We start from the raw sequence: 23694 nt of genomic DNA on the forward strand, positions 1-23694 counted from the left end.
TGCTGGAGAGCAGCTCTGTGGAGAGGGACCTGGGTGTCCTGGTGGATGACAGGTTGACCATGAGCCAGCAGCGTGCCCTGGCTGCCAAGAAGGCCAATGGGATCCTGGGGTGCATCAAGAGGAGTGTGGGCAGCAGGACGAGGGAAGTTCTCCTTCCCCTCTACTCTGCCCTGGTGAGGCCCCATCTGGAGTACTGTGTCCAGTGCTGGGCTCCCCAGTTCAAGAAAGATGAAGAGCTACTGGAGAGAGTCCAGCGCAGGGCTATGAGGATGGTGAGGGGACTGGAGCATCTCTCCTACGAGGAAAGGCTGAGGGAGCTGGGCTTGTTCAGCCTGAAGAAGAGAAGGCTGCGAGGGGACCTTAGAAATGCCTCTAAATATCTGCAGGGTGGGTGTCACGAGGATGGGGCCAGACTCTTTCCAGTGGTGCCCAGCGACAGGACAAGGGGCAATGGGCACAAACCGAAGCTGAGGAAGTTCCAGCTGAACACGAGGAAGAACTTCTTCCCTCTGAGGGTGACGGAGGCCTGGCCCAGGCTGCCCAGGGAGGCTGTGGAGTCTCCTTCTCTGGAGATATTCCAGCCCCGCCTGGACGCGGTGCTGTGCAGCCTGCTCTGGGTGACCCTGCTTGGGCAGGGGGTTGGGCTGGGTGACCCACAGAGGTCCCTTCCAACCCCCACCATTCTGAGATTCTATGGGGAAAGGAAACAGCCTGACTCCCTGCGGCAGCGAGCTGCGTTACCATGGGAATCTGTTCTTGCTAGCGACTGTCGGGATTTTAGCTCTTCATGGAAGGAGCTTGTGACTGCCCAGTGCAACGGCAGCAGCCTCTGGGGTTGCTGGTGGGGTTTTTTCATCCTTGACGCAGGAGCTGCAAGGTCACCGGTGAATGTGCGCAGCACAGGAACAGGAGTGCGGAAACCGCGCTGCTCTGCCCGGGGATGCAGTCGTGAGCCACCGTGCGTGGGCTGGTGGCATCTCGGTCCCGTGGGCAGTGACGGTAGCGAGTGGGATGTGCTCCGCGGAGTGGGCGCAGCCTGGGACCCCGGAGCTGCCGGCTCCTGGCTTGGCTTTGAGTTCGTCAGGAGAGCCCTCGGCTTCTCTTCCTTCTTGCTTCTACTCACCGCAGCTCACAGCTCTGGGCAGCAGAGGCTGTCTCCTCAGGTGTCCCCTCTCCCAAACGTAGCTCTGCCAGGAGGGATCTCAATGGCATCTTCTGGGGTGCCGGTGGTTCGGGCGAAGCTGGTGAAGGGCTGCAGAGGCAGCACTTGGGATCCAGCAGAAGTCGAGGTAGGGACCTTGCAGGGCTGGGGGAGTTCTCCCTCGCCTTTGTTATTACAAACCCGACTGTGAGGGCAGGGTGCTGGTTCCGGGACAACAGTGGGGGTGGACGTGCTGTCCTGACATGGGGATGCCATCGCTTCTGGTTGTCAAGGCTGTGGTGGTGGTGGTGATGATCAGCAGATGGTGAGCCTGGGCAGACGCTGTGTGTTGAGCCTGATCACAGAAGATCTGCCAAAGCCAGAACGGAGTAGAGATGGAAAAGCTGTCAGACCCATGTTCTCCTCTCACAGCCCACCAGCATCCGTGAAGAGGGGAGGGGAGCTGGCCGTGGGGAGCGAACCTGCAGCGCTGCTGTGCCCGGCCCCTCAGCTGCCCAGAGCCCGGTGTGGGGGCCTGGGGTCTGCGCAGGAGCTGCTTGTCCTCCTGGGGTGGTCATCAGGCAGCACCCACCACCTCCAGGCAGCGGGGTGAGCACCCACCTGCGCCTGTCCCTGGCTGCGGGTGGGCGCAGCCATGGGAGCCCTGTTGTGGTCACAGTGGCCTTGCAGTCATCGTACAGCCAGGGTGAGGTGAGAGGGGAGGAGAGGGGTCTGTTCTCCAGCTGCTGGGGCCAGGAGGGGTGAGCGGTGCCATCTCCTGGGGCTCATCACTTACCGGCCTGTCTCTTCTTGCTCCTCAGGGCAGTAAACGGCTTTGATCAAGGTCCCCCCGGACTGGGAGCCTCTCGACCGTCCTCAGCGCCTGGCATGCTCCCCCTGAGCGTATGAGCCCGCAGGAGGTCGTGTTTGGACTTGCGGATGCTTTTCTCAGCCCACCACGAGAAGAACTGCTCCCGATTGCTGCCCATTCCTGCCCCGCTGGAACACGACCTGCGCCCTGCTGCCCGAGGAGACCCTGAGCTCATGGCCCTCCATGTCACATTAATACAGTTTGTTTTCTCCTGTCGTTGTAGCGGACGTTCTCTGCCTTGGCCCCATACCCCGCGCTGCTCAAGCTGCCACCCGCAGTGCTCTGTTTCACGGGCTGCAGGAGTCTTGCTCGGCCTGGCGGTCCTCAGCCCCTCACCATATCTCTACTCTAACTTAGGTTTGGCAGCGTTTCTCCCTGCCTGCTCCAGCATCTTGCTGCTCAGGACGGGCAGCTGCTGCCCTCCCGGTAAGGCTCAGACCTCAGACCCCTGGCTGAGGCTGCGCCGCGGCTCTTTGGACAGGAATCAGGTCCATGACTCAGTTACCGCAGCTTAATAAATCACTGCGGGGCCAGCGCGTGGCCGTGGGTTGGTGTGGGCATGGGAGGCTGAGCTGCGCGGCCCTACGGGGCAGAGGGATGGAGGGGCTGGGGGCGCGGGGGTGACGGTCCCGTGCCCAGCACTCGTCAGTCAGAACATCACCTGCCTTGCTGGGTGCTGGCGCGGCTGAGCCGTGCTGAAGCGGCCCCTCGGCGCTCCCCCACCTGTGCAGCAACGCAGCGAGCGGCTGGAGCGTGCTCCCGGTGCCTTCGTCAGGCAAACATCCACACACCGCCACACCGGGAACTCCGCCAGAGCGTTAGGAAGCCACAAATCCACAAAGCCCCCTCCTGGGACCCCGCCACCACCCCACCCCTGTTCCGATCCGTGTAATATAGGACTGGATCTCACAGTGTCACCTGCGCGCTTCTGCGACAGTGTTGGGCGACTGCGTGTACCTCGTGGGTCTTTCGAGCAACGTGTTTGTGCGAGTTCTCTGTCCGTGTGCCTCGGAGTCGGTGGATTTTATACAAAGAACCAGCAAACCCAGCCGGGGTTTGATCTGTGGGTTTAGAAATATTCATTCCCGCTTGGGGCCATCGCGTTCACTTGGCTCTGCAGCTCCAAGCTGGTTTATTTACAAGTGCTGAGAAAAAAACCATCGGCCCCAGCAGAGGGGAGGCGGGAAGCCCCCCCCTCGCCGTCAGGGTTTGTATGGTCGTCCTTTCCTGTGCATCCTCTGCTGCATTTGACTGTTTCCATTTGTTTTATTGTACACAGGTTTGTAAACATAATTATCTTTGCCGAAGATCTTTGTACATAACTTGGGCTTTGTAGCTTTATTTATTCGAAATCTATATGGCACGTTGCAGTAGGACAGTGTACGATACCAGCGTGGTGACACAGATCGTGAAGGGGTTTTCAAAAAAAAACCCAAACCCAAATTACCGTCATCTTCCAAAAATAAAGGTCTTCTAATGTGAAATCAGTGGATTTTGCAGAACCGGTGGCAGTGGCCGTGGTTTTGTCACGTAGTGATGTTGCTGTGCGCCGCTGCGAAGCACTTGCTGCCTTTCCCTTGCAGTGTTGCCTCCTCCTTCCCTCTGCGCAGAGAAGGGAGTGGCGGCTGAGCAAGCGCCTTCCCTCCATGGCACCGACTGTCTTGGACCTCAAGATCTGATTTTTGGGAAGAGCCTGCAAAGCGACGGAGGCCTCCAGTTCCCGCCAGAGCCCCAGTGCCATGCAGGGGGAGGCCACACAGCTCCCCCCACCCTGGGACCAGCTCCCTCCTCGGGGGAGCAGGAACACCCTCCCCTTAAAAAATCCCCAGTAAGAGGATGCTGTTCTTGCACAGAGCCTGGGCCTTCTGCATGTTCATGGAACCATAGGATGGTCTGGGTTGGAAGGGGCCTTACAGGTCATCCAGGTCCAGCCCCCCATGTCATGGGCAGGGATCCCTTCCACCAGCCTGGGGTGCTCCAAGCCCCCTCCAACCTGGCCTTGAACCCTGCCAGGGAGGAGGCAGCCACAGCTTCTCTGGGCAGCCTGGGCCAGGGCCTCACAACCCACAGAGTGGAGAATTTCTTTCTCACGTTCAATCAAACCCTCCCTTCTTGCAGCTTGAAGCCATCACTCCTTGGCCTATCACTCCATGCCCTTGTCACAAGACCCTCTCCAGCTCTCTCGCAGGTCCCTTCAGGCTGCTCTAAGGTGTCCCCGGAGCCTTCCCTTCCCCAGGCTAAACAGCCCCAGCTCTCCCAGCCTTTCCTCCCAGCAGAGGGGTTCCAGCCCTCAGATCATTGCTGGGGCCTCCTCTGGCCCCGCTCCACCAGCTCCAGGTCTGTCCTGTGCCGAGGGCTCCAGAGCTGGATGCAGGGCTCCCACGGAATCACAGAGTGGTGGGGGTTGGAAGGGACCTCTGTGGGTCATCTGGTCCAACCCCCCCCCCCCGCCGAAGCAGGGTCTGTAGCCATCCATGACAGCATGCCAGTCATGCGAGCTGTCCCACCACATTTCTGTGATGACGACCTAGCTGTCCTGCTGTACAATGGCTTCCAGCTCCTCCTGTTTATTGCCCATCCTACGTGCATTAGTGTAGATGCACTTGAGCTGGGCTGTCGATCTCCCCCTGACCCTACCATGACACACCTGGGTTCATCCCTAGTGATGTGATCCCCCTTGGAACCTTGTTTAAAGCCCTCTCAGTGAATCCTTTTTCCCCTTTGAGACAGCTGTACTCCGTCTGTCCCCAGCAGGCCCGGTGCTGTGTGCACCTCCCCATGATCAAAGAAGCCAAAATTCAACCGATGGCACCAGTCCCTGAGCCACCTGTTAACCAGGTGAGCTTTCCTCCCCTTTCAGTGCTGTTCCCTGCCACTGATGGGATGGAGGAAAACACCACCTGTGCCCCCGATCCCTTGACCTGTGCCCTGAAGTCCCCTTTGATGGCCTTGGGACTTCTCTCCGCGATCTTGTCCCCGCCAACCTGCATTACCAAGAGGGGGTAACAGTCAGAGGATCACACCAGACCAGGGAGTTTCCAAGCAACATCCCTGACCCGGGCCCCAGGGAGGCAGCAGACTTCCCTTGGGATGGGTCCTGTCAGCAGATCGGGCCCTCTGTTCCCCTCCGCAGGGAATCACCTGTGACAGTTACCCTCCTTTTTTTTCTTAGCTGAGGCAGCCGTAATGCATGGGGCTGACCGACTCACACTGGGCAACCTCCTGGTTGGAGCTTCACCCGCATCCTCATCAGCCGGGCCCTCACATTCCCAAGCCCCGTACCCCGGGGGGTCTCACCAGCGTGGGGCAGAGAGGCAGAATCCCCCCCTTGCCCTGTGAGCACACACGGCTGGGTCGTGTCCAGCTTCTCACCCAGCAGCACCCCAAGCCTTTCTCCTCAGGGCCGCTCTCGCTCCCATTCTCTGCCCAGCCTGTGTTTGTGCCTGGTAGTGGCCCAAACCCTGCCCTGAGGTATGGAAGCCATGAGAGAGGCAGGGAAAAGCCCTTCAGCAGCCCCTGCCCCCTCCCCAGTATGGTCCTCACAGCAGGAGGAGCAGCAGCCACTGCCTTGAAGGAGACACCTGAGGTAACGGTACCCCTGACTGAACTGGGTTCCAGGAGCGGGTGCCTGGGATCAGCTCTGGTCCCCAGCAGCCCTTCGGTGCTGGAGGCTCCCTCAGCCCAGGCTTGCTGGGACCAGAGGGACCACTGACAGCAGCCCTGGACTGTAGAGCCCAGGCAGGGGCTTCCTGCTCTCCCCCACCCCTCTCCTCTCACTCCAGTTTTAAGCCCACCATCTCCCTGCTCCTATCAGCTCCCCACGCTGGTCCACCTTCTCTGTGCAGGGACCAGCCCCAGGGCACCAGTGACAGCCTTGGCCTTACCCAACGCCATCACTACCTTGGGCCAGGGGAGCAGGTATTGCACACTGGGACCTCCGAAACAGGAGATTCCACCGCCCAGCAGAAAGCCCAGACCCCGCTGAAGGCAGCCATGGGGCCTCTGCCTGGGTCCCAGCCCTGCAGGTCAGCAGGAGGGGACTTTGGACTCTAAAGGCAACACAAAGGCTCAGCCCTGACCAGGCCATTTACACTGTGTTTAGGTCAAAAGAGAAAAAAAACCCTGAGCAAACAAAAGAGGAGGAAGGGTAAATGCAGCTTCCAGTCATATTCTTGTTTATTAAGGTCTACGCCAGCCTCAGGAGATAGCTCTTCCTGTAAGTAAACAGAGCAGGCGGCCACATCTATAATGAATAAATTTATTGTCTTACAAAAATCATTGTCTAGAAATATGGGTATACAAGAAAACAAGATATTTGCAGTCAGATGCCTGGTGGTCAACAGCCAGTTTGATTAAAAGCATCCAAACACACACAATAAAACCTTTGTGACAGATGTTAAAGCTTTTAACCAAAAAAGGAAATCCACGGTTTTTGATTATGTGGCAGAGGAAGGTTCCTGGTTAACACTGATTCATTGTCACTAATATCAATAATACCACTTGGACTAGAGAGGTACGTGATATGAAGCACAGTCAAAATTAATACATTAAATCATTGTTATATAGGCAAATTATATATGTAACATTGTCTTAGTACTGTAGTGTCTAAGGCACTTTCTGTAATGTCAGTTTTTCAGCTATTTAAACAAAAAGAATGCTAACTACTCGCTGTAATACTGTTCAAAATAAAAAAAAAAACAAAACACAACAACAACAAAAAGGATTCACATCCACTGGCATGTCAACTCCTAGGCAGGCAACATCCGTCGCTGAACCCCTGTCACCGCCGGCTCCGCACCCGCCCCGCACGGCCCCGGAGCCGCTCCCACTGGAGCCGCCGCACCGCCTCGGCCTCCACGCACCGTGCAGCCGCTCGGCTCTGCGGCTTGAAGGCTAACTCACTCGGCCCTAAATTAATAAATTAATTTCGCCTGCGTTGTCTGTTTGTTTTCCACTGGTGTTCACATTATAGTAGCCTTAATATATACACAGATCTGTCGGGCGTGGTGATAGCGGGTCTCTACAAACGCAGAAGTACTGTACAGATGAGGAACGGCGACGCTGTTTCAGTTTGCCTGTACTGCAGGAACGCTAACTGATGAAGCAGGTGCTGAGAACACTTCAAAAGGGTATTGCAGGTTAAAAATGGACGCTACTCGTTCATCCCTACATCTCCCTCTAACACTTCCCAAGGCCTTTTCACAGTTCACTCGCTGATTGTGTGCTGATCACAACAATTAGGAGAAAAGAAAAAAAAAAATACAGGTGCAGTTTGGTCTTCAATGATCCACCAGACTCGATACAGCCACGGGCCGCCTGAGCATAGGAGAAACGGAAGGATGCTGTCTGTACAACAAAGCATGCATAGTCATGACGACGGGTCTGCCCCAACCACCTACCCTCTGGGAATGAAGTTTCCGTGTTGATAAAAAAAAAAAGTTCCATCCTTCACATGATGCTTTATAAAATGGCTATACAATGAGTATCTGGAAAATAGATGCACTGAACAGAGACAACTCCATTTTATTTACTACAGAAAAAAAGCAGTTGTAACTATATCCGAAGCAGGGTACAGTATGGTGAGGCTGGAGAGCCTTAAGACATAGTTGACCTAGGATAAGTAACCTTGTAGCATGCCGACGTCTCGTAAGGCAGATTGATGGCCACAAGGCAGTTGGGTGGTCAGGAAAGTCCTCCTCCTCCTGCCAACTGTTGTGTCAAAGGTCTCTGCATGCGAACGGTGTGACGGGGCTCTACTCGGCGGGCGCCGGCTGCGCTTCGTTCACGTCACTGCCTTTGCTCTCCGCGTCATTGTCCGAGAGCTCCAGCGAGGCCCCTTCGATGTGCAGCTGGCGTCTCCCGGATCGGCTCGAAGAGAAGGTGATGGGGCCCCCCCTCCTGCGAACAGCAACCAGACAATCCATGAAGGGTCGTGGCTCGCCCACAGCCCACGGCCCCATGCTGGTGGCTGCTCTGGGAAGACCTCCGCACTGAACCATGGGGGAACAGTTTGCACCCAGCCACGGTGCAAATTTCACACACAGGGTCTTGAAACCCCTTCTCTGACCAAGGAGAAGACAGGCTGTGGCAAACATTCCGGTATTCTGGTATTCCTGCTTAACGCGTACCATCATCTTAATTTTGCAAGTCCCAAGCAACCTAAAATATTGCCTCTGTACAAGCACCGAGCACAGACCAAGTCCTAAACAGAGCAGGGTCTCTAAAATAATACCAACTACTCGTTTGTGCAGCGCTGCGCTGCACCCCTCCTGCCACTCCTATAAGCCTCTCTCTACCCCCGAGATGGTTTTGTTCTGCAGCAACCTCACCACTGCTGTCTCCCATCTATACTCGGTAGAGACCTTGATCTCCAAGAGCTGCTCTCAAGGACAATGCTGAGACATTCCCACTGGAGTGGGTATGGGAAAAAAAGGGATTGGTACCAGCCACTGGAAAAACTCACAGAATCACAGAATGGTGGGGGTTGGAAGGGACCTCTGTGGGTCACCCAGCCCAACCCCCTGCCCAAGCAGGGTCACCCAGAGCAGGCTGCACAGCGCCGCGTCCAGGCGGGGCTGGAATATCTCCAGAGAAGGAGACTCCACAGCCTCCCTGGGCAGCCTGGGCCAGGCCTCCGTCATCCTCAGAGGGAAGAAGTTCTTCCTCGTGTTCAGCTGGAACTTCCTCAGCTTCGGTTTGTGCCCATTGCCCCTTGTCCTGTCGTTGGGCACCACTGGAAAAAGTCTGGCCCCGTCCTCCTGACACCCACCCTGCAGATATTTATCAGCATTTCTAAGGTCCCCTCTCAGCCTTCTCTTCTTCAGGCTGAACAAGCCCAGCTCCCTCAGCCTCTCCTCGTAGGAGAGATGCTCCAGTCCCCTCACCATCCTCATAGCCCTCCGCTGGACTCTCTCCAGTAGCTCCTCATCTTTCTTGAACTGGGGTGCATAGCACTGGACACAGCACTCCAGATGGGGCCTTACTAGGGCAGTGTAGAGGGGAAGGAGAACCTCCCTTGACCTGCTGCCCACTCTCCTCCTAATGCACCCCAGGATCCCATTGGCCTTCTTGGCAGCCAGGGCACGCTGCTGGCTCATGGTCAACCTGTCATCCGCTAGAACACCCAGGTCCCTCTCTGCAGAGCTGCTCTCCAGCAGGTCCGCCCCAGCCTGTACTGGTGCCTGGGGTTGTTCCTCCCCAGGTGCAGGACCCTGCACTTGCCCTTGTTGAACCTGATGAGTCAGGTTCCTCTCTGCCCAACTCTCCAGTCTGTCCAGGTCTCGCTGAATGGCAGCACAGCCTGCTGGTGTATCTACCACTCCTCCCAGGTTGGTGTCATCAGCAAACTTGCTGAGGGTACACTCCATCTCTTCATCCAGGTCACTGATGAAGTTAAACAAGACTGGGCCCAGTACTGACCCCTGAGGCACACCACTAGTTACCGGCCTCCAACCAGACTCGGCGCCGCTGATGACAGCCCTCTGAGCTCTGCCATTCAGCCAGTTCTCAATCCACCGCAACCGAGCACTCATCCAGTCCACACTTCCTGAGCTGAACATCCCTAACACCAGCAGCGCCACAGCTGGATACTCCCCATGGATGCACTGCGGAGAGTCTGTGGGCACACGAGGGCTCAGACAAACCCTGCCAGTGCCCACCGCCACTGGCACCACCTACCTTAGCCTGTTCTTCAGGGTGCTGACCTCCCGGCTCAGGCCCTCGTTAGCCTCTGTGGCATCGTCCAGCTCACGCTGAAGTTTACGTCGGGAAGCATTTGCACGTGTGGCTTCCTCTTCAGCCTCCTCCAGCTGGCGTTTGAGCTGCTTCATTCTGGCATTTGCCTTTTCCATCTGAAATATAAACCCAGGGACTCAGGATCAAACTAGACAGCTGCAACGCCACGACCAGGAGTTAGCCAACGTCCTGTCCACCCAGAACTCCCGCTGGAGATGAACCGACACAGCCTCACCGCAGACTCCAGCCCGGGCTCCCGGAAACACTGCAGAGCTCCTGAGTCTGGGAGACCAGGATGCGTAACAGACCATCACATCAGAGCTATCACGGGGAGGTTTGGACCACTGGGAACTACTCTAGTGGTTTAGTCATCAAGATAGATTCCCCAACATCTTTTCATTAGCATGCTTCTTAGCAAGCCCTTTCTACTTAAAGTATGGTTTTATTTACCTTTTCTGAGAAATAGGCCTCAAAAGCTAAGCCCTTCCACCTACCTGCTCCTTGTACTGGTCTGCGTGTCGACGCTCATCCTCCACCTGCATGAAGACTTCCTTCAATTTCTTCTCCGTACGACGGACCAGTTTGTTAGCAGCTGCTCTTTCCCTAGAATAATCAAAAGCCGTCATTTGTCCCAGTACTTGAAGGCCAGGAAGACAAAATCTGTTCCTTCTGAAAGGCTCTTGCCTCATGGTGTAACTGATACTTGAGTTCTCCTAACACGCCTGCCACCATCAACAGCAGCAACAGTTTTAGCGTGCTGGTGGTTGGCTGGGATGCAGCTTTGAAAACATGAAGCCTTAGAACTGGAGCAATACCAGTATGGTATGCAGGCTCAAAAGAGGGATATCAAGGTGCTTCTTACAGAGTTATTGCTAACCAGTAACATGTTCCTCCCATAGAGCCAAAAGCACAAAAAGAACAAAGATTGTTATAAGACCTTCAGATTCTGGGAGGAACTAGCTTAAAACAAATACATATATTTGGAGGACCAAGATGACAAGGATAGACAGGAAGAGCTCACTGCAGAAAGACTTCTGCAGAGTACAGGATTCATCTCAACCAACTAAAGCTGTCACACCTAAGGTCTTCAACTGGCTTCCTCTAACCAAAGAGACCAGGTGTCTCAAGGCGATGTTTCATCTTGTCTCAAGAAACTTCTGCATCACCTTGTGCATCCTGGGACTACCAGTCAACATATTCACCTGGTTAATGTCCAGAGTTAATTCAGCAGCTTTAGTTACAGAGCAAATAGTTTCTGAAAATTTCAACCCCAGTTACTTTGCAGCTGTCTTGTCAAAATGTGTCCCCCAAACAGTATGTTTCCTGATCAGAAACCCCAATGCCTTTGCCGGAAGCTCATATCTCAGCCCTACAAAAACCTAAGGCATAGAGGTTTCAGACATGGCAAACACAAGCAAACAGATTTCTTTTTTTTTCTTTTTCTCCTTACTTGGCTTCCTGCTCAAGCTGTTTTTCTAGCTGCACAATCTTGGCTTCTAGAGTAGAAATTGTTGCCTTGAACTTCGACTTCACAGATCCCTCCAGTTTCCTCAACTTGGCTTTCAGCTCTTTGTTCTGCCTTTCTAGCTGCTGCCGTGCATTTTCACTCTTCTGGGCAGCACTCCGCTCCCCAGCTAGCTCAGAATTCAGCGTGTCAACCTTTCAGAGGAGAAGGATAGAAGATCATTTGGTGCTATTCAGATCCTCCACTTATCTGCACACTGAAACAGAGATTGCCCCTACAGCATTGCCACCAACGTACTCACCTGCAACGTGGTCTTTCGGAACCGCTCATTGAGAAGCTCCGTGTTGCTCTGCTCTTCCTCGAGCTCTTCCTCCAATTGTGCAATCCGAGCTTCCAGCCGGCCCTTCTCATCCAGCAGCGCTGACCTAGAAAAGAAGTATTTGGGTCAAGACACGCTCAGATCTGATACAAAGCAACTGGCTATTTTGCTTTTGATACTTTAGACATTCCAAACTGTAACGAGAAGCTACTGTGTAAGCAATTCTGTTCGTAACAAGAAGGAATTTTTATCGGGACAACAGGTCAATACAGAAATTGCAAGCAGGCTACCAGGAACTGCAGCTGCTGGTGCCTGAAGTTCTTCAGATGCACAGTTAATACATTTGATGACTCACTTTCCCGAAGCACTGTTTGCAATCTCATCAGCCAACTCATCCCTTTCTTGCTCAGCATGACGACGAGCTCTTTCAGACGCAACAAACTCCTGTGAAGGTTTAGGAAATATTCATTACAGCATTAGGAATCTCAAAACTTCTGCAAACAATTATGCCTTGTAATAACTTCTGGGAGATGCTGTGAAGTGTGATATCGCTGAGGTCTTTTAATGGATAAACAGAACCAACAGCTGTAAAAGCTAGCAGGACGCATCACCTTGATCTTTCCCTCCCGTAACTGCCACATGACTACTATGAATTTACTTCTCCCCGTCCCCTGAAAAGGCCAGTAACATTCAAGCCCTAAGCAGGAGGAGAAAACCGTTCTCTCACATGCTCTAATTCATTAAGTATAACGTGGGCACTAAATTAAGCAAATTTTTTAGGTTCCTACAGAGTACGTAGCATGACTGAAAGCAAAGTATAGAAAATGAATTTTTAGCACAAAAGTATAACAGCGCTGAATCTTGTATTGTGAAATTGTATTGAGTGGTAGAAACACCCAGACATTCACCAAGAAGGACACAATCTAATGCACTGCAAGTGCAAGACTGACAAGTTTGAAGTCTGTGAAAGAATGACATGGAGAAGCTCTAGTAAGTTGTAGGTAAAAGTCTCAAACATTAAGTGCAGTGTAAGCTGAGTGATTGCTTCAACCTTTGCAGCTAACAGGGCAAAAAGAGGCCGTCTCTCACACAAGGCAATTCTGTTGCCTTCAAACCTCAAACGTTTAACCTTGTGGCAGACAACGGAGATAATCGGAGATAAGTGACAGCGATATGTAGCACGACTTGGAGCTCTTCCATGAATTGCCAACAATGAGGGAACAGATGCCCGTAAAAGAAAGGGATGAGGACCTCAGATAGCAGAGAGATAAACCTCCACAGACTTACATGGTCCACTGAGGTACTGGAGAGATTGTTAGGTTTTTATATACTTCCAGTGACCAGTTTTAGTACTGACACTGTGCACCACAGCTTCCAGAGACTCTCAAACCACCTTGTAAATTTTAGTGAGGCTTGAAATCTGTTTAAGCAGTAGTAAGGCTTCCCTGCTACCCAGGCAGGGAAAGGAAGTCCAGACTACTAGAAGGATTCCTACAAAGCTATAAGAAGCTCACTAATGACCTGGGGCAGTGAGGAAGAGAAACGTCTCCAGGCTCCCACTTTTCTGTTCAACTCAATGGATGGCTTTTTACTTTTTCTTTTTTTTTAAAAAAACAAACACCCTCCGGCCTTCCCCTTTTCTCTAGAAAGAAAACCAGATTTCTTGGATTTCAATCTCACCTCTTGGAGCTGGAGTATTTCTGCTTCAAGACCTTTGAGCTTCTTTTCACTTTCTTTGGACTGTGCAAAGATCTCATCTCTGGATGCACGGGCTTCTTCTAGCTCCCGCTGGTAGTCTTTCATTTGAGCCTGCAGTTGGAGAGCAGAGGAAAGAATAAGCCATGATACAGCAGGACAACCACAAGATTTATTAGTAGCTCTGAAGCTTTTTTGCCCTTAGGAGGCAAGACCTTCCTCCTAAAGTGGCTTCATTCCACTTAAATATATTTATTTTCAGTTCTTATTTTCATAGAATTATAGAATGGTTTGGGTTGGACAGGACCTTTAAAAATAAGAGGTCTATCCCTCTGCCACGGGCAGAGACACCTTCCAGGCTGCTCAAAGCCCCGTCCAACCTGGCCTTGAACACTGCCAGGGAGGGGGCAGCCACAGCTTCTCTGGGCAACCTGGACCAGTGCCTCATCATCCTCAGAGTGAAGAATTTCTTTCTTATATCCAATTTAATTCTACCCTCTTTCAGTCTAAACCCTTCATTTTCTCATCTTTCCATCACTCACTCCTCATCAGAAATATCCCATTAGAAGACTTCACTTCATTTATTAGTATATTTCTTGTAGGAAAAAACCTCTAGTAGAGGTAGTAGAGATACCTTTGTAGTAGATAGGTAATGCTCTTGCACTTGTCTTGGAAAAAAACAAACCTATTTACTTAAATTGACTGATAAAACCTATTACAAGTACTCAAGGTAAGAAACTTCTCAGTGTAGAAGTACCACAATTCACCATTTTGCACATATAACGTAGAAGCACATACTTATCCTTCCCGTAAGACACTTAACACAGACTGATATCTTAATTCACACAAGTTTGACTTCAGATGCTAAAAGAATAAAGCTGGAGAAACTGCATTGAAGTTGTACCTGCATCTTCGCAATACCACCAGTCATGAGACCACTTATTTCAGGTGCTTGCATGAAAGTGTACAGAGATCAGGTATGAACTCTGTAACTGACTCAGCCTCTGGGAATAGAGAAGCCGCTACTGCTAGGTACCAGCATTTCTTGCTTTAATCTCCATTCCCTTCTCATCCAGCACCTGGACCAAGTTCCAAAATTGCCCTCATTCAGTTGAAGTAGGATTGCCAAGGAATAGAGTGGAGAGTTGACAGGGCAGAAAGGCAATGCAGTTTGCTCTATGCTTTACATGGTCTTGCCACGGCCTCATACTCCTGCAGCTTTGGGCCATGGCACTGAAAGCCTTGGGAAAACTGACCTCTACCAAAGACGGAGTATTTCTCTGGGAATGGGAAATAAATCCTTGACACAAGTACTGGATTCTTCTTGCCAATCTAAAAAGAACAGGCATCTTGGAGCTTTTTCAAAGCAATTAAAATTTACTCCTCCTATTTCTCTGGAGCATTTTTGGCTTCCTCAACTAGAGGAAGTAGCAATCAGCAAGAGCTGAGCTGAAATCAGTAAATTCAAAGATACAAACAACCATAAATTTTAAAGATTCAGCCTCAAAAGTAATCCTCAGTAAATCCTTACGCAAAGCGGTGAAAATGATGACTATAGAATAGAAGTACGTGGGGGACAATCTTAACTCCTTAGCAACAAAAGGATGAGAGGAGTTTTGAGCGGCTGATAAGTTCAGGCCAGATACTGTGACGTAGGCCAGCATAGCTGAGTCTGATACTCCTTCTTGCCTTCACACTACAAATGCATGTAACGAAAAGCAGCACCCTTGACAGACTGTCAGCAGGAGGGAAAGCAGCTCAGCTGATTTGCTGTGCCTACCTGGAGCTTACGTAGCTGTTTGATTGATTCATCTCGAGCCTTGTTTGCAGCTTCTATCTGACCTTCCAGGTCTTTCATATCCATCTCCATTTTCTTCTTGGCTGCCACAGCAAGAGCCCTCTGTTTGCACTCATCTTCCAGTTCTGCCTCCAGCTCTCGCACCTGTGAAATCAAGGGATTTAACAGGCTCAAGCTCCAGGAACAGAGCAAACACAAAATCCTAACAAAATGGCTGATGAATCCGAAAGGCCTTTGCAGATCAGAATTAGCATTACTCGATTCAAAGAGCCTACAGAACTCAAGCTACATGGGAAGACACTGCAGACGGCAAAAAAATCCACAAACTGGAAGCAGAGATCTCTGAACTGACAAAAGGAAAATAAAGAAAAGAGCTCAGCGTCTGAAGCATTTCCATTTCATCTGTTCAGCTACTTCATGATCAGCTTCTGGCCCAGTACATCTGTCTACATTTAGGTATGACTTGGGGGCAGATGTTGCTAATTCTGATCGAACCACTAAGAGGAAAATACGACATAGAATCACCACACATTCTCAAGAAAAAAAAAAGAAATAATTCTCTTTGAAACAGATGTGCTACTAGAATGTATACACCAACAACTTTTCTTTTTTTCAAAAGAGAACAGAGAAGCAAAGTATCTAAGAAAGCAACGAACAAGAACTAAGATGAACTCATACAACAATAAAAGTGAGCCAGAAGTGCCACAGGTTACCAACATGAAGGAATATGTTTCTTTTGAATCAAGCCTCCCTCCTCATGCCAGGTCAGGAGCTCTTGTCCAGTGCAAGACAATAGCAATTCAGCATTGCAGGGAACTTCAAAAGCCTTCCAGGTCAATGCTTTTATTTATTCCTAGGAGCTCTCTATACAGGTGATTCTCAGTAAGTTTTTGTTTTCTTGTGATAAATCTTGAAATATTAGGTGCTTTTTCCTTAAAGCTTTAGAAATGTTAGTTTAGATCTATCTTCTCCTACAAGCATGAAATTTTAAAGGCATTTCTTTAGAATTCTAGTATCATAAAGCAGATCTGAAGAGACTCAAGTCTGGCAAATCTGGAATCTTTGCTACATTTTTCATTTAAGAAACTGTTCACTTAATTGCAGTCTTTCAGTCTATGTCGGCATCCATGGATTTGTTGCTGTACACCAAACAGGACGGGCTTGAAGGACACCCATGCAGCAACAGCCAAATCTACTTGCATGTTGAGTGCTTTTGAGGCAAGGTACAGTTGAATTGGAGGACCATCACTGGCAGACTAACATGAACAGTGGCTAATCCACAACAAGACCTATTGTATTGTTGGTAAAGATCCGTGCTTGGGACTTCTATAGGATGGGATCTTTAAGCACAGAGTTTTATTTTCCTGGTAGCAAGTTCTCAAAGCCATAGAGCTTTGTCAAAAGATCATCACGCCCTTCCCACTATGAAGCACAGTAAGATACACACTTGTTTAACCAGCATCCTCTTTTTCTCTTCATTCTGTTCATCTCTGGCTTGCAGATCTCTCTCAAACTGGGCTTTCATAGCTTGCATGTTCACCTCCAAACGAAGTTTAGCATCTTCTGTGGCCTGCAGTTCATCTTCAGGTTCCTCAAGCTGAGTCCTCATCTCTTCAACCTGTTGCTCTAAAGTTCTTTTTGATTTCTCCAGTTCATGGACCTAAGCCACAAACATTAATCAGACCCTCTCAAAATCAGCAGTTAACAGCAAAAGTAGACATTATATGAACTCAGTACACTACACTTTGTGATGCTCCAAACTGGACAATCAGAACAGGGAGAGCAGCATCTCTAAGATACAGATTAGAGAACCAAACAAACATCCGTGCAGATGAATGGAGAGATGAGCTGTGCAATATTCACAGAGAAAAAGTAGTAGTAGTAAGACAAGCTCTTAAATCCAGCACAAGTGCCATTAGGCATTTGGCCAGCAACTGCTGCTCTCCAAGTCTTCACATCTTTTGAACAGGCCTCATCTTAATAGAGACCACCCTCTTGCTCTGAGCATTAATTCCTCCAGAATTCTGGGTTACAAATCAGCCTCAAAACGTTCCATATTTGTGTCAAAAACACTTCTCCAACCAGGGAATTTTCCTGTGTTGTTCCCTGTGCAGTTCATAACAAAATAGGGTGTGGAAAGTTACTTACATTTTTGCCCACATCATCTTTCGAGCTCATTAAGTCTTCCATATCTGCCCGCAACTGTTTGTTCTGTCTTTCAGACTCTTCCTTAGCTTCCAGGGCTTCTTCCAAAGCCCGAGCCAGAGACAGTGCTTTGGTTTCCTTCTCCCTTGCCTCTGCTTCAGCACGATCTCTTTCCTCTGCATATCTGGCAGAAATGTTCTTTTCTTCTGCCAGCATCTGAATATAAGAAATAATTAATCCATCTCATCAGTTCTATAATCAGGTCCTTCCTGCCTCAGAGGTGTTTTAGTCACTGAAGTGGTTAATGCTCTGAGTTTAACTGGCATTCAGAAGCTGTCTAGTCTCTCAGTCTTGATCCAAAGGCTAGTAAGAAAACAGCTACAGCTACTCTGGAATGAGGTGAGGAAAGCAAGCTACTAATCAAGATGAAATAATTTTCCTATTATTTCCATCGTTCAGTCTTCACACCCTTTCTTAGTCTATCCTGAGGGATTACAATAATAGTCTGAAGTTTTTGTTCCGATAGAATTTCTTTTTTGTATGTAAAGAGCTTATTACTTGATCTAACAAGACTCCAAGATGGCATTTAGCTCACTGAAATTAGAAGAAACAAGTTACTCCTAACAAAGGCCAAGCTGCTCCCAAAAGATTTATCAATCAACACAAACAAGATGCCATTTAAAAATCATAGAAATCAGCAAGATGACAGGAAACTAGACTACCTGATCAAACTTCTTCTGCTTTTTCTCCAGGTTAGAAACAATCTGGCGCTGATGATCTAGGTCTACCATCAAGTCATCCAGCTCTTGCTGCAGGCCATTCTTTGTCTATTCCAGTTTGTCATAAGCCATTGCCTTCTCCTCTAGGCGTTGGCTTAAGGACTCCGCGTCCTTCAGTAATTTCTTTTTGCTTTCCTCCAAGCCTTCAATGGTTCCCAAGTCATCATCTACCTTTTTCTTAGCATCAGCCAACTGAAATTAAATAAAAGAAAATAATGTTCTTGGTACATCATGAAAAGGAAAGAAAGGCAACAAGTCAAAAATACAAAACTAGGTGTTATTGCTAGCTAGAGTAACACAAAAATTATGAGCTAACAGGAGTCCAAGTAGGGGAAAGTCCTGTCCACTGCAGTTAGTTGTACTGGTCACTATGGCAATTGAGAAAGTCCATGGAAAATTTTATTCCAAAGTGTGGTCGAGCATACGTGCAAGTTACATGACATTTTTCCAAGAGGTTTAGGACACCAATTCATCTCACCTGGAACGTGCAGCCCTTACAGAAGTCTTGCCATGTACAACAGCTTACCTGTGATTGTAAGGCAAGCATCTGTTTCTCCAAATTCTTTCTGGCCTCCTCTTCCTCTTCCTGCTGCTCTTGCAGGTTGTTCTTCTCCTCTTCCAGCTGCCTAATCCTACTGCTCAGATTGAGTTTCTGGCGGGTTTCTTCCTGAAGCAGCTCCTGTTACACAAACAGGCATATTCAAAGTTCAGTTTGGTTCATAGCGTGTTAAGTGTGGCCTTGGCCCACCACCCTCCATTACTCTACTTGGAGGTTCAGGTTTGATTATTTTTCTCTCAGCAGTTTTGTACAACGACATGCTTATGAAGCCATCCGTAATTTGGGTTTTCAAAAAGGTACTGCTCAGTCATTTGGGGCACACTTAAGCCTTTATGAAGCGTATTTCTCAGAGAATCCATGCCACTGTCTGTTCATAGAAGCCAATGGATGATACTTTTCTATCTTCAAAGGGACAAGCACAGCAGTTGCCTTCAAAATATATCTTTCTTTTCCAACAAGCATATAGAGTCCCTATTTTAAATCACCTGAGACGAATATATAGCAACAAATCCTGCAATGACAGCATGCTTTCAAGATTCACTGCATTGCTTAAATGTAAAGGTCAGTTTAAAGACAGCTGTAATTTGGCAGTGGAAACTTCTGTCATAACCGAGACTAATGAAAAGTGTAACCACCAGCCCTCTCTTCCCCCACCCTGTTCCTCACAGAACTCTCCAACTGTAATGAACATTACTCACATAGTCACCATTAGCATTTTTATACAGGGGAAAAAAAAAAAAAGAGTAGATTTAAGTGATGAATACATGTATCAAGCTGCATTATTTAACCCAAAAAGCAAACACTGGCAGTTTCAACAACTTAAGCTGAAGTCAGTAAAGAACTTCAGCCTAAGTCAGTAAAAGACAGGGTATTGTCCCTCGTGCCTTTCACACACCCCAAGGACCTTATTTGCATTAACATCCTACTTGGAAAGGTTTTTTTGACTTAATACTTATCTCCCACAGAGACTAAGAAATAAAAAAGAGAAACTGAAAGGCTACAGTCTGTCTAGCAGTAAATCTTAGATAACGAAAAACTGGCTCCACATGTAGCTGAGCAATCATCATACATCGCATTTCACTAGACTTCAATAGGAAATACAGCTTGTACCCATGGGGCTTTCCAAACCATGAATGAAAATGTATTTTCTGTTATGCAGTTAGCATTTCAATGAGGAACAAAGCTTCAGCGCTAAGTTCAAGCTTCACTGCACACACACCTGTGTATCCTGAAGCTGAGATTCCAAACTAGCCGCATCCTTGGCAAACTTAATGCCTTTCTTCTCTGCTTCCTCCAGGAGACTTGAGACATTATCCAACTCGTTCTGCAAAGCAAGCAGTCTAAAGGTAATAACGCGCAGCAGATCCATGGCAAAGCCTACATCTGACACGGAACACAAAACCTCCACAAATTCCGTGGAAGGCAAGACAACAACACATCCCAGGTACAACAAGCTAAGAATACTGAAGTTTGGTTAGAAACGTGTCAGTCCTGAACTTAAGACAGAACATAATAAGAGTTAGCCATGATATTTAGCAGAGCATGTCATTCCAACATCTGCAGTCATATTTAAAGCTATTTTTCATTATAGGATCATGTATTTTATAGGACCGTGTATTTTACAGTACCATTAATTCAAGGATTATCAGGGTGGCAGCTGGGTTTAAAGCATCACTGCAAGAGAAAAGGTCAATGCCAGGTGCCAATTCTTGCTATTTTAGGCTATGCTACTTGTATATACAGTGAGAGACTGCCAAAATGCTTCCCCCAAAAAGAATGGGGCCATTCCCTTTTTCAAGCACTTTAGCTTGATTTACTCATAATACTCTTTGCTGTGGCTAAGAAGTCAGCTCTGACTGCATTTTGTCTGTTTTCTCCATTTCGCAGAGGAACAGCCCTTTACTTGCAATCCCTATCTGTCAAGTTCCTTTTGAAGCACAAAAGGAAACGTGTGGCCATCATCAATCAGTACATTTTTGCTCAAGCCTACAAATGAGCTCAGCCCACTCTACTCAACTCCACATCCAAGCCAAAAACCTGTAGGCCAGCTGTCAGCAGAGCCTCCTACAGGATTTGGTCTCCAAAATGGGAAGCCATGTACTTCAAAGCCACTGTGATTCTTACATAGTCCAAAAAGTTCAGGATTCATGTCATGGCTCTCCAGCTATCTGAGGTGTGTCACCACTTTCAAGCCCCTCAAGTACACGAGTACATGACTGAGATCGCCTCCCACATCAACTACAGTCCCCATTCCTGTAGACCTAGCTGCATCTTTGATAGTCATTCCTCCTAGCCACTTCTGTATATGGTTAAAGCTTTTACTTTCTTGTGTATAGTTCAGCAGTTTAGGAATTCCATACAGCCTTACCTGCAGCTTGTTAGCTTTCTCCGCCAGCTCCACCCTCAGTCTTTCTCCTTCTGTGACCCTAGCAGTTAGCTCTTGCACCTGAGCATCAAGCTGCTTCCTCTTATGTTCAGACTCTGCCTTGACCTGCTGCAGTACCTTCACTTCACAGGCCAACTCCTTGTTGTCGGACTCTAGGCCTTGCTTGTTTTTTTCAAGATTTGCTTTGAACTAGGAAAAACAAAAGGGAAGAACTTCAACACTTTTTTACATATCAATAAAGTTTTCTGCTAAAAATATTCAGTCCAGCAAATCAGGATTATAAGCTCAAAGACAAAACAACTGCTCAGCAAGTTGTAAGTAGGGAGCATTTAAAATCCTGCTGTGTAACATTTTGCATATGTTAGCCAAAAAAATTAAGGTAATGCAAGTTAATCCACTCTCAGATATCACAGGTAACAGCGAGGACCAGAAGATATTTCTATGAATTCAGTAAGATCTGGGATGTCAGTGCTGTAAAAGGATCATGTGAGTAGCACTGAGCAGGAAGAAATGTGCCCATTAACAGATCAGCATGGCTCATCTCACAGAAATAAAAGGAAAGATATCAGCTACAGCTGCCCTGATTTTAGTAGGCATAGCAGCCTGGAGGTGCATAATAAAGCACTTTTCACCACTGCACTGACATTTGTCAAAAACCTTTTAAAAAGGTAGTAATTACCATAAGGGATGTTTAAGTGCCATTCTTACTATATTGCCAGAACTGACAATCTTATCACAGGACCTTTGTTTAAGATTGTAGGGTATTATTCTGTCTTTTTCTGCTCTTATTGAGAATATTTAATGAATAAGGAGCACAGGAAACACGTAAGATTTTCAGGTGAATAAACTATAATTTCCATCAGATTTAACTACTATATTTCTCACGCAGTATTTTAAACTAAGGAGGCTTCTGAAATATTCCTACACAAAAATATTACTACAGTATATGAACTGTCCACACATATATCTGTGAATGACTAGAAATAAAATTTTACAAGCTAGAGATACTTTTTTTTTTTTTTGGCAGTGTTGGATTAATTCTACTTCTGAACAAAGACACTGAAGCTGCACTAGTAGGAACCACGCTGTCCAGGTGTGCCGCTTCCTCTGCTCTGGCAGGGGTTACCAGAGACACAATAGAACTCTGCAAATCAGCAAGATACTCCACAGATATCTAGCACTGGAGGTCACGGTACAAGCATAAAGTGAAGAGTGGCTGGAAGAACTTTTACGCTACCCGTACTCACAGTTTGTTATTTGTGAGTGTCGACATTACAATTACCTTATTTGGAACCATTCCGCAGTTCGCTTAGACAGAGAACTGCTTTTCACCAAATAAGCACATAGGCTGCTCGAGAATTCCCACAAAAGTACTACATCAACTTATCTCTAGGTGCACTGTTTCCAGGTCTAACAAACACTTTTAGATAGTCTTGGCATCTATCTGAAAAGTTGCTATATGTTCAAACCAGCAGGATATATTTGATTCAACTGCAGTAGTTAAGTATGTACAGAGGACAATTTAGATCTGCAGATATCACTGGAAGTGACCACGCCACTTATGTTACTTCTAAAAGTCCTGAAGCTGAAAAATGTATTTCTGTAATTAATTTTCTGCTCACCCTTTTGGCCTGTTCCAGTTGTTCAGAGAGCTCTTCCAGGGCAGTAGCATGGCTCTGCCTGATTTCCTGGATCTGTGCTTCATGGTTTTTGGTTTCCTCTTCAATTGCTTTCTTCAGTTCAGCCACCTCCTGCTCTCGCATTGTCCTAGAGGAAGCATCAATAGTTCTCAAAAATCAACATTTTAGTCTTTTGTAAATTCAAGGTGAATTTTAATGGTGCCTGCTTATACAGACACATGATCCTACCTCAGCTCTTGCTGTGCTGCAGTGGTATCCAAGGTATCTTCTAGTTCAGTTTTTAAAGCCTCCAGCTCTTCACTTAAATCTCTTTTCTGCTTTTCCGCCTTGTTGCGAGATGCCTTCTCAGATTCAAGATCCTCCTGCAGTTCTGCAATTTGAGCCTGCAACTCTCTTATCACTTTCAGCGCGTTGTTTTTCTGAACTGCTTCTTCATCACCTCTGTTAAACAGAACCACAACAGTTAATGATATTTCATAGCTTCAGATCTCTTCTCATAAGTCTAGTATAAGTTATGTACTCAAAAAATAACTCATCTTTCCCACTTGAACAAAATCCACCTCCTAAAATTTCATAGACAAAGCCACTACTGCACTGTTATTCTCAAGATCCTAATGAGCGCAGTGCCCCAGGTACTACAGATGCACTACTGGAATGATCAAGCTTTCCAGTTTGCATTCAGGTATTCCAGTTTTGTAGACCTCAACACTCCCAAAAATGCACCCTTGTCTGTAGGACTGTCTCTTCCTGCAAAGTTAGAGATCATTACTCAGAAAACTCAGGTGGTGTTTAGTTTATAACATGTGGCTGCGAGACTACCACACAGATCTTTGATTGAGTTGGACAGACATTATCCAGTATTTGGACCAACTAAGAACACTCTCAACGATTACATGTTTTTTCCCCCTCCTGAGGCTGAACTCTGGGAGACTAAAAAGCTTCCAGAGCCAAAGTGCTATTAAGCCCTGATGAAACATTGGTTTTGGAGCTTTATAGAGCAAGGATGGTGATGAAAGATTGAGTTCCTTTTTTGCCCTGTCTACGCAAAACACACAGGTGTCTGGAGATGCTGTAGTACAAACATGAACTGGCTTCTGCTTGAACACTCCCAGTTTTAACTCATCAGTTTGCAGTCAGCTGAAATTCTGTCTGGGAAAGTAGG

This window comes from Opisthocomus hoazin, chromosome 15 (assembly GCF_030867145.1).
Source record: "Opisthocomus hoazin isolate bOpiHoa1 chromosome 15, bOpiHoa1.hap1, whole genome shotgun sequence".
NCBI lineage: Eukaryota > Metazoa > Chordata > Aves > Opisthocomiformes > Opisthocomidae > Opisthocomus > Opisthocomus hoazin.